We start from the raw sequence: 13,748 nt of genomic DNA, 5'->3' as shown, positions 1-13,748 counted from the left end.
TTATAGGTAGATACCTGAATGGTTTTAGAGAAATTAGTAAATGGTGACACCTTGTTTTATGGTTTGGACAATTTTGTAGATTATTGATCACATGGATGCATATGGGAAGAACCAGAAGCTAGGAGCAAGTAAGAAGAGAAAAAGAGGTGGGTAAAATTTTGAACATGTTAATTTTGAAATGTGTGCATGATATCCTCATAGATAGGTTTACTTAAAACTAAAAGGACACACTGGATCCATTCATTTCAGAAGTTGATCTTTTTTTTTTAATTTTTAAAAATTTATTTAGTTATTCATGAGAGACACACACACAGAGAGAGAGAGGCAGAGGGAGAAGCAGGCTCCATGCAGGGAGCCTGATGTGGGATTCGATCTGGGGTCTCCAGGATCACACCCTGGGCTGAAGGCAGGTGCTAAACTGCTGAGCCACCAGGACTGCCCAGAAATAGTTGATCTTCAGGCAACTTGACCTTTGGGCTATGCTGTGATTGGACATCTAGATCACAATACACCTTCCAGCCACTTTTCATGTCTGGAGAATCAAAAAGGAAAACACATAATCCAAAATTATTCTTAGATTTATTCTTTAAGGAGACGAGCACGAGTATGTGGAAATCCTAAACAAACTGTATGGACTACAGCGACATGTAGGTTGGATTTCTTTCAGTCTGTCAAGTAGACGGGAACAGTAAATGGTGGTGACATCTCAGAGAATAGCTGCATACTATTATTTCTCAACATTTCTAACGGCTTATGGGACCTTTTCAAAAATTAAGTCTTGCTTCACACAATTAAAAGTTTTTGATTCCTTGGCAAAGCTCAGCTACTTTGCATATATGTAAATTTTCCTCATTAAGTTATGTAAGTTCTCATTCAAGGTTACCAATCTCCTTCAGATGTTGCTCTCATTCTCTCTCCTCTCTCTCCCTCTTTTTTAAGAATTATTTATTTACTTGAGAAAGAAAGCACACAAGCAGGAGGGACAGAAAGAAGGGGAGAGAATTTCCAGCAGACTCTGTGCTGAGCATGGAGCTCAATCTCTGAGATCATGACCTGAGCCAAAACCAAGAGTTGGAGGCTCAATTAACTGCACCACCCTGAAGCCCCCCATCATTATTTTTTTCAAGGTATCATGACCTCTACTCACTCACTGGACTTTTCAGTATTCTACAGATGTAGGGTAAAAAGTTTCCACCATTTGATTCGTCTGCAACTGCATTCTATGATTAGAAAGCTCAATAATGTGGTTTTCCTTAGCCATTGGGAGAAAAATGCGTTTTTATTTTTCAAGTGGGGACTTCTTTGTTGCCATATCCTACTCTGAAATGTTAAAACAAACCTACAATTGTTTTCCTTTTTTGTCCTCTTACTCGTATCCCTTTTTCAGAGGGTGAGGTATATAGAAATATGAATAATATTGTAATCCCTTCTGGAACCAGAAGAGAAACATGGTTTCTATTAGAGTTTATTGCATTTTATTCCTTTCTTTAAAAAAATAAAAGTTAAACAAAGTAACCCCTGGAGGCTCAAATCTTTCTATTTATAATTGTAAGCAACCTGAGTTGGAGGACCAGCTTTCCCTGACATCATGCTTCTTTTTGATTCGGTCTCCCTTTGGCTTCTCTGAGAATATGTGCATGATTGTTGCTTTAGTGCTGGAAGATATTCACCTTGTGTGTGTGAGTGTGGGTGTGGGTGTTAGCCTCTGCAGATGCCTCTAAAAAAGTTAGAGTGTCTGTTGTAAATTCTGAATACGTGTACTTTATGTGTTGGTATGCAGTGGTTAGTAGCGATTGTATAAGATCTCTTACGGTTATGCTTTATTTTTAAGGTCTTATAATTTCACATTCTGTTAATCAAAGTGATTAACTCTTTCTGTAGTAAATCCACACCAGCTTCTTAATGTATTCATTCATTTATGGACTCATACATTTGTTTCTCCGTTCGCATATTTATTCTAAAAAAAGAAGCGTGTGCTTTTCCCTCTTTCCGTCTATAATTAATGTTATTGGTAATCAGGAGGCCGGGCTACAGTGTGCCACTGATTTGTAATAGGACATCGGCAAGAAAAAAGAGGGGAAAAAGTCATTTGCTATTTCTTTCCTTTAACTGTGTGATGGGGATTAGTAACTAATCCGTGCACATGCAATTCTTGGAGTTGTTCTGATAGTGGAATTCAACTTTAAAACAACCTGAAGAGTTTAAGGGACCAGATGGTAGGGAGCTATCATCTTTGTCCAGGCAGAGCATTAGTAGCTATAAAAGTATCCATTTGTTCCCAAAATAAGCACACAAAGTGGGTGCTGTACTGCTTATGCTTCTGATCACCAAAGTGAGGCTTAGTTTAAATAACTTGCCTGGAATATATCAGTTAGTAAATGGGAGTGTTATAATTCTGACCTGGGTCTGTCTAAATCCAGAGCCCAGACTCGTTCTCCCCGCCATACACTGGCAATAGCAATGCTGTGGTTTTCCAAGCGCCGCGCTCCATGACCACCTGGGCAGCACCTCTCTGGGTGCCTTGTCAGGGCTAGCTTGCTGACGACACTGATGGATCAGGCATGTAATAAGCAATGATTCTTTCAGGTGATCCAATTTTGCTGTCCTTAAGGGCCACTGCAGAGCCACTGAGGCCTCATGTTTGAAGCCAGATTGAAAGCATGGATGGTGTCCAAGGAGGCCCTCTCCTTCACACAGGGCAGAGGGCACTGAAGAGCAAGTGCTCAGTTAGACTGATCTGCTACACCAATCCTGTGGTAAATGAGGCTAAGTTCTTCCTTGTGTGTCTCTTCCCTCCATGAGTCTGTAAGCTCAGGAAAGGCAGAGATATGTTCATCAGGATCCCTATTGTCCTCCAGAAGTCCGGACAGTAGCTTAGGAACAATGTTTAATGCTGGCCAAATGGAAAAAATATCCATCTTTTCAGTAGCTGGATCTTTCTCTCTCTCTCTCCCCAGATCTTAGTCCCCGTTGTACAAATACCACCCTGACGGACTTGCAGTTGCTTTTGTTTGCAATCTATTTCCCTCATTAGGCTGTAAATTATCTGAGAGGAGAGATGGTGTCTTAATCATGTTTTTATCCGAAGTATCCAGCAGTGCCTGTAATAAATAATTGTTTTCAATAAATATTTGTAAATTTGAAGTGAATAAATTATTACAGCTCAACAAAGAGTTTCAAGCACCTTTAATTTTCCACTCATTTTCAAAGGCACCAGAGAGTGCCTCAGCAATCAAGAAGTTGGTAATTGAGTCCGTAATCTAATAGAGCGTCATGCGTTGGTTATTTTTTTTAAATATTTTATTTATTTATTGATGAGAGACACAGAGAGAGAGAGAGAAGCAGAGACACAGGCAGAGGGAGAAGCAGGCTACATGCAGGGAACCTGACATGAGACTTGATCCCAGAACTCCAGGATAATGCCCTGGGCCAAAGGCAGGCACTAAACTGCTGAGCCACCCAGGGATTCCCTATGTGTTGGTTATTAAGATGTCTTCCCTCAACTTCATACTCGCTCTTCTATGTGCTACTTTGTGAGGTGGAAACTAGGACTTCAAAAAACAAGTTTCTTTTTGCCACCAGGCTTTCTGGATTACTCTGCCCAAAGGGGTTGTTGGAGGGAAGGTGGGAAGAAGAGTTAAAGCCCAATCTTCCCTCTTCTGGCTGGTTTGTTCCCAGATTAGTGTCCCAGCAGAAACCAACATGGTGGTCCTACCAGTGGTCCCAGCCTCCAAGGGCTTCCTGCACCAAATCCCCCGTGTCCCATCAGAGGTGACAGCTGCAAAAATGGTCCCTTTTCCTTAGAGGCTCATGTTGGGCTTTTTAAGGTTCCTTCTCTGAGTCTCTAGATTCAGATAACCCCAATTCTAGCCCAATTGGTAGCTTTAGATAATTATTAAAAGTAGATGCCGCCACTTCCCTAAAGGGAAGAGAAGCAGAGTTGGGTTTCTTTAGTCATTTATGGTTGATATAGGAAGCCTTTATTTGATCTACATGGCTCAAGCCAAGAACCAGGCAAATGAAGAGCAGGATTTAGTGATAGCTTTCAAGGAATCTTCAGCCTGGTAGTAGATGGAGACATGAAGAAGGTAAGTTAGAGATATTATGTAGCACCTGGTAACAATCATGGCATAATGTGATAGCATATTTTAGTAGGAAAACCCATACAGTCCCCCAGTTTCTCCAAGTTTATTTCATATTGCACATGATACCAACCTCTCTTTCAAAGTAATGACATAAAAATGAAGGTTAGGGGTGCTTGTGTGGCTCAGTCATGTTGTGAGATTCTTGATTTCGGCTCAGTCATGTTTTCAGTGTCTTGAGATGGAGCCCCATGGTAGAGCTTAGTGCTAAGCATGTAGCCTGCTTGAGATTCTCTCTTTCTCTCTCTTTGTCCCTCCCTACCACTCGTGCTTTCACATATATGTGCTCTTTCTCTCTCTCTTAAAAATTTTTGTTTGAAAAAAATAATATTTTTTAAAAATGAAGATTAAACATCCCTTCCTAAGTGTTTCTTCCCAGTCCAGAATTAGCAATTTAACATGTAACAATTCTGAAGATTGATTTATGGACAAAGTAAACATTCATAATTAGACATCAGGAAGAATTTTGTTACCACATTTCTTTCACTCTGCCTAACATTTTTCCCACCAAGTTAAAAAACAATTAGAAATATATCTAACTCTGTTGCTTTCTGACACCACAGAGATCATTTCCCACTTGTTCTGTGAAAGAATTTTGTTCTCTCCTATGACCTTAGTGTCACAAGGTATAATTTCTCATTTTGCAGTACACCCTGGGGACATGACCAAAACCCAGAGTCCTTCAGAGGTCAATGTGATCTCCATGCTTAACTGAGTAATGCCCGCCTGGCCTAGAGAAGGTTGAAAAATGGGTATAAAATATGAGGCCATTTTTAATGTCCTAATTTATTAGACAAGTGATTAGTAAAGAAAATAATCTAGCAGAAATTTATGTCACAAATACCACATTCCAATTATCCCATACATTTGGTTACTTTTTCATAATTTGCCTGAGATTGATAAGTTATTAATGAAATTTAGCAAGAAGTTCCTCTAACAAATTTTCATATTTTATTTTAAGCAGCACCTTTTACATATAAATTTATCTTTTAAGGTTTCAAAAGTTAGTCAGACTAATTTCTAAAAGTTCCTTTCCTAGAGTTCCTTAAGTGCATTTAAATATTATTTTGTAAATGCATTTAATTTGCAGGAAGGTGGTACAGGTGATGGCCATTTGTTTTAAAAATCTTTAATAAATTAAAAATATTGTTTACTCTTTGATGCTTTGTGGCTCTTTGCAAATTCCTCAATAAAAATTTGGTATCCATATACAAAACAGATGTGGAAACATATATCAAGGGTTAAGTAAAACTTCAAAAACAACAACAAAAAAGGCATCTCCTCTAAGAAATAGAATATCTATTTCTCTCATTTGAGTCAATACATTTAATAAACAAATAAGCTGCTTGTTTTCTATAAAAGAAAAAAGTCTATTGAATGTTAAATACATTTTTTATGATTATTGTTATAAACATTATTGATAGCATGATGATAATCACTAAATGTCCTCCAAAATTCTCTCCCACAAATGAAACTCATATGGTCTTATTTTTAAAAGGTAGACCTCAAAGCAAGGTTAAATGCAAAGGAACAAAATTATGCCAATAGAACAAATTTAGCCTTACTTATACAGCTTCCTATCTAAATACCATATGGCATACACGCCATAATATTCTTTATTACAAACAAGCTGTTTTTGAGGACCTTGTGTGTGTCAGGAGCTGTTGAAATTCTGAAGATATATGCATAGATGTGGTCATGATTTAGAGGAACCCAAAGTGAGCTGGGGGACTAAGGTGGCTATTTGAAAAAAAATGATGATAGTCACTGAATTCCTGGAAGTACTGCGGTTACCTTACAGTCGGATAGACTTTGGTATGTTTATGTGTTTATCACTTACTTATACAAAAAATGTATATAAAATGATTACTGTATGTAAGACATTGTGTAGGAACTGGATGTAGAGTGGAGAATAAGACACTTGAGGTTTTTCATGGATGGAACTCACAGAGCAGGGGAAGAGAGCCCTTCAGCAGCTAATCATGTAATTACCATTTATTTCTAAATGAACTTTATTTTTTAGAACTGTTTTATATGACCAGAAAATTGCAAAGTAGTACAGAAAATTCCTTTTTTGCCCAGACAGTTTTCCTTATTAGTAGTCTCTTATGTATGCGGTACAACGTATTTGTTATGATAAATGAATCAATATTGATACATTCTTTTTTTTAAGATTTATTTATTTGAGGAGGAAGAGGATCACAGGGAGAGGAAGAGAATCCTCAAGCAGACTCACTGCTGAACCTGGAGTCCATCATGGGGCTCTATTCCAGGACATCAAGATCATGACCTGAGCCTAAATCTAGAGTTGGCCACTTAATCGACTGAGCCACCCAGGTGCCCCATGATATTGATACATTCTTATAACCAAAGTACATTACTTTATTCAACTACTTTTTTAAATAATAATTATTTTAAAAAAAATAAAATACAGAATGATTTGAAAAAGTAGAGAAGATCCTAAATTCATACTGGAAAAATCAATGAGTGAGTTGTCAATTTGAAATTTATGGTACACTCTGGGAGATGTGTACCATAAAGTACACATCTAGTAGGAATTAGCTAAAAAAAGATGAAGGGGGTACCACTCCAGGTATAAGGAATAGCATTGTGCAAGGCTCCTGAGATGCTATTACAGGCCACTAGTTCATACTGGTCTTAGAAAGTCATAACAATTTGGGTCTTCATTCTAAAAATGCTGAAAAATTGTTGAAGGATTTCAGGTATGGTGATGACATCACTGTATTGCCATTTGTGAAAGAACACTCGAAAAGATCTACAGTTAACATGTGGGTATTTAAATGCACTCTAGTATCTACTCCACAGATGTGAAGTTGGTTCCTAGAAACTCTAGGATTGTTATCCATCTTTGACTCACTCTGAATGATGGTGTGTTTTCTAAGATTGGTTGAGAAGATGAGAGGAGGACCGTGCTTACCATGTCCATTCTAGTTCAGAAGCACTCCTCACACATCTGACAGAAAACAATCAATTATCCAACAATAGGGAGCACAAAAATATCAAAAACAGTAAAAGTTGTAGAGCCATCTGAAAAATAGATTCCAGGATCCTATCTAGCTACATCAAACTTGGACTTGAAATAGCTAAACAGTAATTTCCCTGAGTTCTGAAAGGCTAGTAAGGTAGATCATTTAATGGTGCTAGAAGACAAATGCCACTGGGGTGCCCAACAAATAATCTCTTTTTAGTGCAGATCTCATGCCAGGAGGTGATTCTTGCCGCTTTGAAAAGATTACTATACCACTTACTATACCACTGTGTGGACAGTGATCATGACAAGAAGTCACTGAGACAGAACCTACAAATACCCCGTAATTCTGTTAGTGAGAGAGAGAAGTTAGGTATCCGTAAAGGTTGAGTTTTACAGAGATGTTGAGAGTAAGCATCTTATTTCTCAGAAGGCAATTTACAGAAGCTTATGATGTAAAGATGGTGAGTAGGGCAAGTGTCACCTAAACTAAGAGATTAAATAATTTCATACACATACTGAAGCAACAACCAGTCCATATGTACAAGATGCCATAGGAAATACAGAAGATGATGTGAAAGGCCTAGGGAAAAAGAGCCCAGTCTCAAAATAGATAAAAATATTTGCATAAATTATTAGGAGTACACAAAAGTTAATATCTGAATCCCACTGCTTAGGACATCACTGTGCTTTATGTGAGAATATGGATAATGTCCTCATTTTGAAATGGGGTCCAGTCATGCTCCATCCATACTCAATGTCTTATTGAAACCCCACCCAGGAAGTTCCCAGGTGTTGTATATGGACATCTCTCCCTACCCTCTCTACTCTCAGCTTTCTGGTGTCCAGAGTAGGAATTTGATCACACTTAATCACAGACAATGTTATTCATAATAGAGTTTTCTTTCTTTTTTCTTTTTCTTTTTTCTCTTCTCTCTCCTTTTTTTTCCTTTGGTAGTGGCTGGACACAGGGAGAGGGAAGGAGAAAATCTTAAGCAGACTCCACACCCAGCTCGGAGTCCAATGTTGGACTTGATCTCACAACCCTGAGATCATGACCTGAAGTAAAAATCAAAAATCAGACTCAACCTACTGAGCCATCCAGGCAGCATTTTGAAAAATATGAAAGAACGTTAATTTTACTTATAATCTTCCTATCTAGACATAACTATTGCTAACATGTGGAGATGGATGAACACACAGCTAAGGATTGAAGTGGTATAATTATCCTTTGGTCTGTCCATTGGCCTCTCTGTCTATTTGTCTCTCTCTCTCTCTCTCTCTCTCTCTCTCTCTCCCTCTCTCTCTCTCACCACACATACACACACATCCCATCCCATAGAGCACATACAGAAAGAACACAGTGTAAAACAAAATTAAACTCAGGCTACACGTTGTTGCCTTGTAAATCTCATCTCAGTACCTCTCTCTCTCTCTGTCTTTTTTAAACAGAAATATATTTAATAAGTGGAGGCTCATCTGAATCATCAGTTTAATCCATGGCTCATCTGCATCATCAGTTTCCACTGAAACATCTCTGAAGGAACACATTTTGGAGATATTTTATGTACAAGAGGACAGAGTTATAATGATTTCATATTTAATCCACATGTATCTATACCTATTAATATAAAATTTTTAGAAAAGCACCAAATGAAGCTACTAGCTACAGAAAAATGCATCAGTGCTCACTCTAGGCTCCACAGCAATATAAAGTATATACTTGCAGTAATTACTGAGAAGAAAGAAGAGCAGGGCAATTAAAAATGTGCAACTCAAGACAACACCTGTTTCTAGAAGGCCTTTTGTGCCCAAACCTAGGGTGGGGATGTGTAGCATTTCCCATCTTTATATGGCAGACTCTTTATGCTAGACTTTTTAGCACCCTGTTTATTTTCCACAATAACTTATTTTAACTTGTGAGTTCTAAATCTCAATAATGTTTAATAATTCACTTTGTCTATTATAAAGAAGAAGTTCCTATCTATGAAAAAATGAATTCTACAGCATTGAGTGTCATGGGCCAGTAAGAATAGGAAAAAGGACAGATAATTTTGAGTTAATTCTACAGCCTACCAAAGGCACGTCATGACCTAACAACAGGCCAAATATCACACATGGGGAGCAATCTTCTATCTTATTTCATGATTGGCAAAAACCTCCTCATTTTTCACTCTATTAATTTCTTCAGGTGAGAACAAGCTGAATACTTATTATTTTCCTTTCATATATAACTGCATTCTCAGATGAACATAATAACACAATCAGCACTTAGAGTAGAATAGAAAAAAAACTTTTCTATAGGTTCATCATAATTTTTGGAGTAACACTATGCAGAGACATGATGTACTTATCCTCCAAAGTTAATATAAGTCCTGGTTTATATGCTTAATTCTTCCTGTGGCTTTAGCAACAAAGTTTTGAACCATTTGCAATTTAGAAATAAATTAATTGCTGTGTCTCCTTTTCTGGTTGTGCATTGTTATGTTTACATGAATATTTTTTCCCTTGAAACACCAAATCTAATTTAGTTACTTACATGTCAACCTACTAGGAAGATTGAGACATTTCTTTAAAGTGATTAATTCAATAAGATCTTAACCAGGGGTAGCATTTCAGGTAAAGATTGACTGGTAGCACTGTGGGAGAAAGCCACATTTGCATTGTTATTCAATTAGTTGACCTTTTCTCTGCAAAGAAAGGCTATAATGGACTCAGCCTTAGCCCCAAAGGTAAGACTCTTACTCCACTTTAAATTAATATCTGATATTGCTTTGGTTTTTCATATGTCTGAATGGACATATGTGAGTATGCACATACATGTGTACACCTTAATAATTGAAGATAGTACACTGATTGAAGTCTTTGCAAATGAAAAACAATAAGCAAGTACATCAACAAAATCTACATTTTTCTTTTTCAGGCAAACCTGGAATAGCTTAAGAAAGATCCTTTGCCTTTGTTGTCGTCGTACCTATAAGACTCTTGACTGAACATGAAACTCCTTTTACTGAAGTGAGGTTAATGATTATTGTGTTCTGAAGCATTTCTATTTAATCATGTGCATTAATGAAGGCAGAATGTCTTACATAAACAAATAATTAATTTTAACAATTGGAGTGGAAACATATTCTTCACTGATACAGACAGCTGGAGTTTGGTATTTAACTGTGAAATTGCACTTTTTCCCAGATATATATTTTGCATTGACAAAAATATGTGTAAATACAAATTTACTGTATAAACATTGCACTTCTTATATCATTATAGGAGGGGTTGATGCTTTAAATGGGAGAATAGATATATTACATATAGAATCATAACACAGAAGAGGTCAGATTTGAAAGGTCATTAGATCAATCACTTCAGAGGTATGACACAAGAATATGATATATAATATTTAACATGTAAAATAATATAATGCAACATAATGTAAGATGTGCTATATTGCATAACAATATATGTCATGTAAGATAAGAAAACATCAATTCTGGAGTCACCAAGACTTGGAGTTAAATTGCAGCTCGATCCCTTACTGACAATATGACATTGAGAAAGTTATTTAATTTCTTGTGTCTCAGTTTTATTAATTATAAAATGAAAAAATCTTTCATATCTCAAAGGGCTTTGTAAGAATGAGATAAAATAATATGTAAAGAACTCAACATTGCTACTGTATGGCAGTAGTAGCTTTAAAATTATTCTTATTCTTATTCTTATTCTTATTCTTCTTATTATTATTATTATTTCAAGATTTATTTATTTGTGGGATGCATGGCTCAGCAGTTGAGCATCTGCCTTCAGCTCAGAGTATGATCCTGGAGTGCCAGGATCAAGCCCCACATTAGGCTCCTTGCATGGAGCCTGCTTCTTCCTCTTCCTATGTCTCTGCCTTTCTCTCTGTGTCTCTCATGAATAAATAAAAATCTAAAAAAAATAAGATTATTTATTTGAGAGAGAGAGAGAGAGAATGTGAGAGAAGAGGGGCAGAGGGAGAGGGAGACAGTCTCAAGCAGACTTGGTGCTGAGCATGGAACTCAACGCAGGGCTTCATCCCATGACCCCACAACCCTGAGATCATGACCTGAACCAAAATCAAGAGTCAGATGCTCAACTGGAGTCACCCAGGCATTCCTACAAATACTACTTTTACTACAATACAACAACCTCCCTGTCCCACACATCTAATGTGAGGAACACATGATGTGTGGGTCATGTGTCACCAGTAGCTAATGTGTTACAGTGTGATGACTAAAAAATTATAATGTGTGGTTATTTAGCCATTTTTATATATAATAGTAATATATACATATATACATATGTATATATATATATGCACATATATGTAAGTATATATATAAGGTTACTTCACAAATGATGTTGTAGAAAGAGCATCAAACCAGGGGTAAGAAAGAAAACCATTAATTTGGGGAGCTGTAGTGTCTTCTTAAAAAATAAATGCTTGTGTTATAATGGATATAACTGTACATATTTAAAGTGTACATTTTGATAGCTTTTGACAGAAGTAGGTATCATCAAAAAAAAAAAAAAAAGAAAAAAAAAGAAGTAGGTATCGTCATGACAACCAAGATGAAGAACATATCTATCATCTCAAAAGTCCCCTGCTGCCCCTTGGTCATCCTTCCTACCCACCCTTCCCCTTCTCCTACCCTATATTCCCTCATTCCAGTCCTCAGGTAACCAGTGATTAGCTTTCCCTTACTATAGAATTCTTTGACTTTTTCAGAGTTTTATATAAACAGAATCACATGGTATGCATTCCTATTCACCTGGCTATTTTCAATCTCTCTCACTTTGAGTTTTATGACTGTTGCCTTGTGTATTGATAGTTCATAACTTTTTATTGCTGAGTGGTATTCCATTTTAGGACAGTCCCAAGTTTATCCATTCATTTGTTGATGGACATTTGGGTTATTTCTATTTGGGGGTTACTACAAATAAAGCTTCTGTGAACATTCCATTCATGTACAAATCTTTGTGTGGACATATGCCTTCATTACACTTGAGAATAACTAGGAGTGAAATGGCTAGATCATACCACAGGTGCATGTTTGACTTTTAAAGAAAATGACACTTTCCCAACTTGTACTGTTTTACACTGACACCACCAGAGTACAAGAGTTCCAGTTTCTCCACATCCTTTCACTTTTAGCCATATTATTAGGTGTGCATTGATAACTTCCTTATTGGGGTTTTAGTTTCCATTTCCCTACTGATGTTATTCATTTTTTTTCATATACTTACTTGCTATCCATATATCCTTTTTGTTAATGCATCTGCTCAAATAAGTGGGTCATTTCAATTGAGCTTTTTTTACATTGAAGTTTGAGTTTCTTATTCTTCAGTAAATTAGATACAAATCTTTTCTCAATATAGTCATTTCTCATCCTTGGTAGTTGTGCTCTACAGTCATCACAAATACTGAATTAGGGAGTGCTGCACCATTGCTCCTAGGAGAAATACAGGTTTAGATGACTAAATGTCCCTAGTCACATTTTTATCAACTGATTAGTATATAACTTTGTTTTTTGTATATTTTTGAAAAACATATATTGACTCACTAACTTTAAACTCATGTCCAATGACACCATAGCTCCTTTTGGAATCAAGATCCCCTCAGATGTATAGATTCTCTCTGGAACACATCACAGCTTTTTTGTTCTTAGGAAGATTAGCCAAATATTCAGCACTACTTTTGAGAGCCGTTTTGAATAGCAAAATGGCCTCCAAAGAACACATCATGGTGAAAAATGTGGCACTAAATACACCACAAAAAAAGACACTGGTTTACAGTAATAGAGCTGAAACAAGAGGCCGAAAGATCACCTTGTTCCATATCAGCTGAAAATGTGCACCTGGGACAATTCAAAAGGGAAAGATGAAAAAGTAGGTTACCTTGGGGGGAACTTATTGGACATAACAAAGTAAGGAGGGCTGGAGCCCTAGCTGTTACTGTCCTGGCAGGTGTTAACAACTTGGCCAAGTATCCTGTTGGAACAGATTTATTATGTCTGATTCTATTTTTCCACTTCATGTCACTTTGTCAATCTCACTTATTAGGTGCTTTTTGTTTTTTGTTTTTTTATTCTATCAGATTTTCTATATAGACAATCAGGTTACGTGAGATAAATTCATTTAACTTCTCTTTTAAAATGTGGTGTATTTATTTATGTTTGTTGCATGATTTCATTGTCAAGAACTTCTAAAACAGTGCTGAATAGAAGTGGTGAGGGTGGACATTCTTGTTTTGTTCTTGATCATAGGGGAAAGCACTCAGTTTTTCACCATTAAGTATGACACTTGTTGTAGGTTTTAGTAGATGCATCCTATCAGTTTGAAGAAGTTCTAATCTATTACTGGTTTGCTGAGAGATTTTTCAATGAATCAATGTTGGCTTTTGTCACTGCTTTATTATTAATTATTATTGCTATTAAAGTAATAGTTTCACTTTTCTTCTTTCATTGTTAAAATGGTGAATTACAGTGATTAATCCTAACATTAAATCAACCTTGCATTTCTTGGATAAACCCTACCTGGTCATGATATATACATATACATGTATTTACACACACACATATACATACATACACATTTGT

Source organism: Canis lupus, chromosome 9 (assembly GCF_048164855.1).
Source record: "Canis lupus baileyi chromosome 9, mCanLup2.hap1, whole genome shotgun sequence".
In the NCBI taxonomy this organism is placed as follows: domain Eukaryota; kingdom Metazoa; phylum Chordata; class Mammalia; order Carnivora; family Canidae; genus Canis; species Canis lupus.
The sequence above is the reverse complement of the archived record's forward strand: the minus strand, read 5'-3'. Positions refer to the sequence as shown.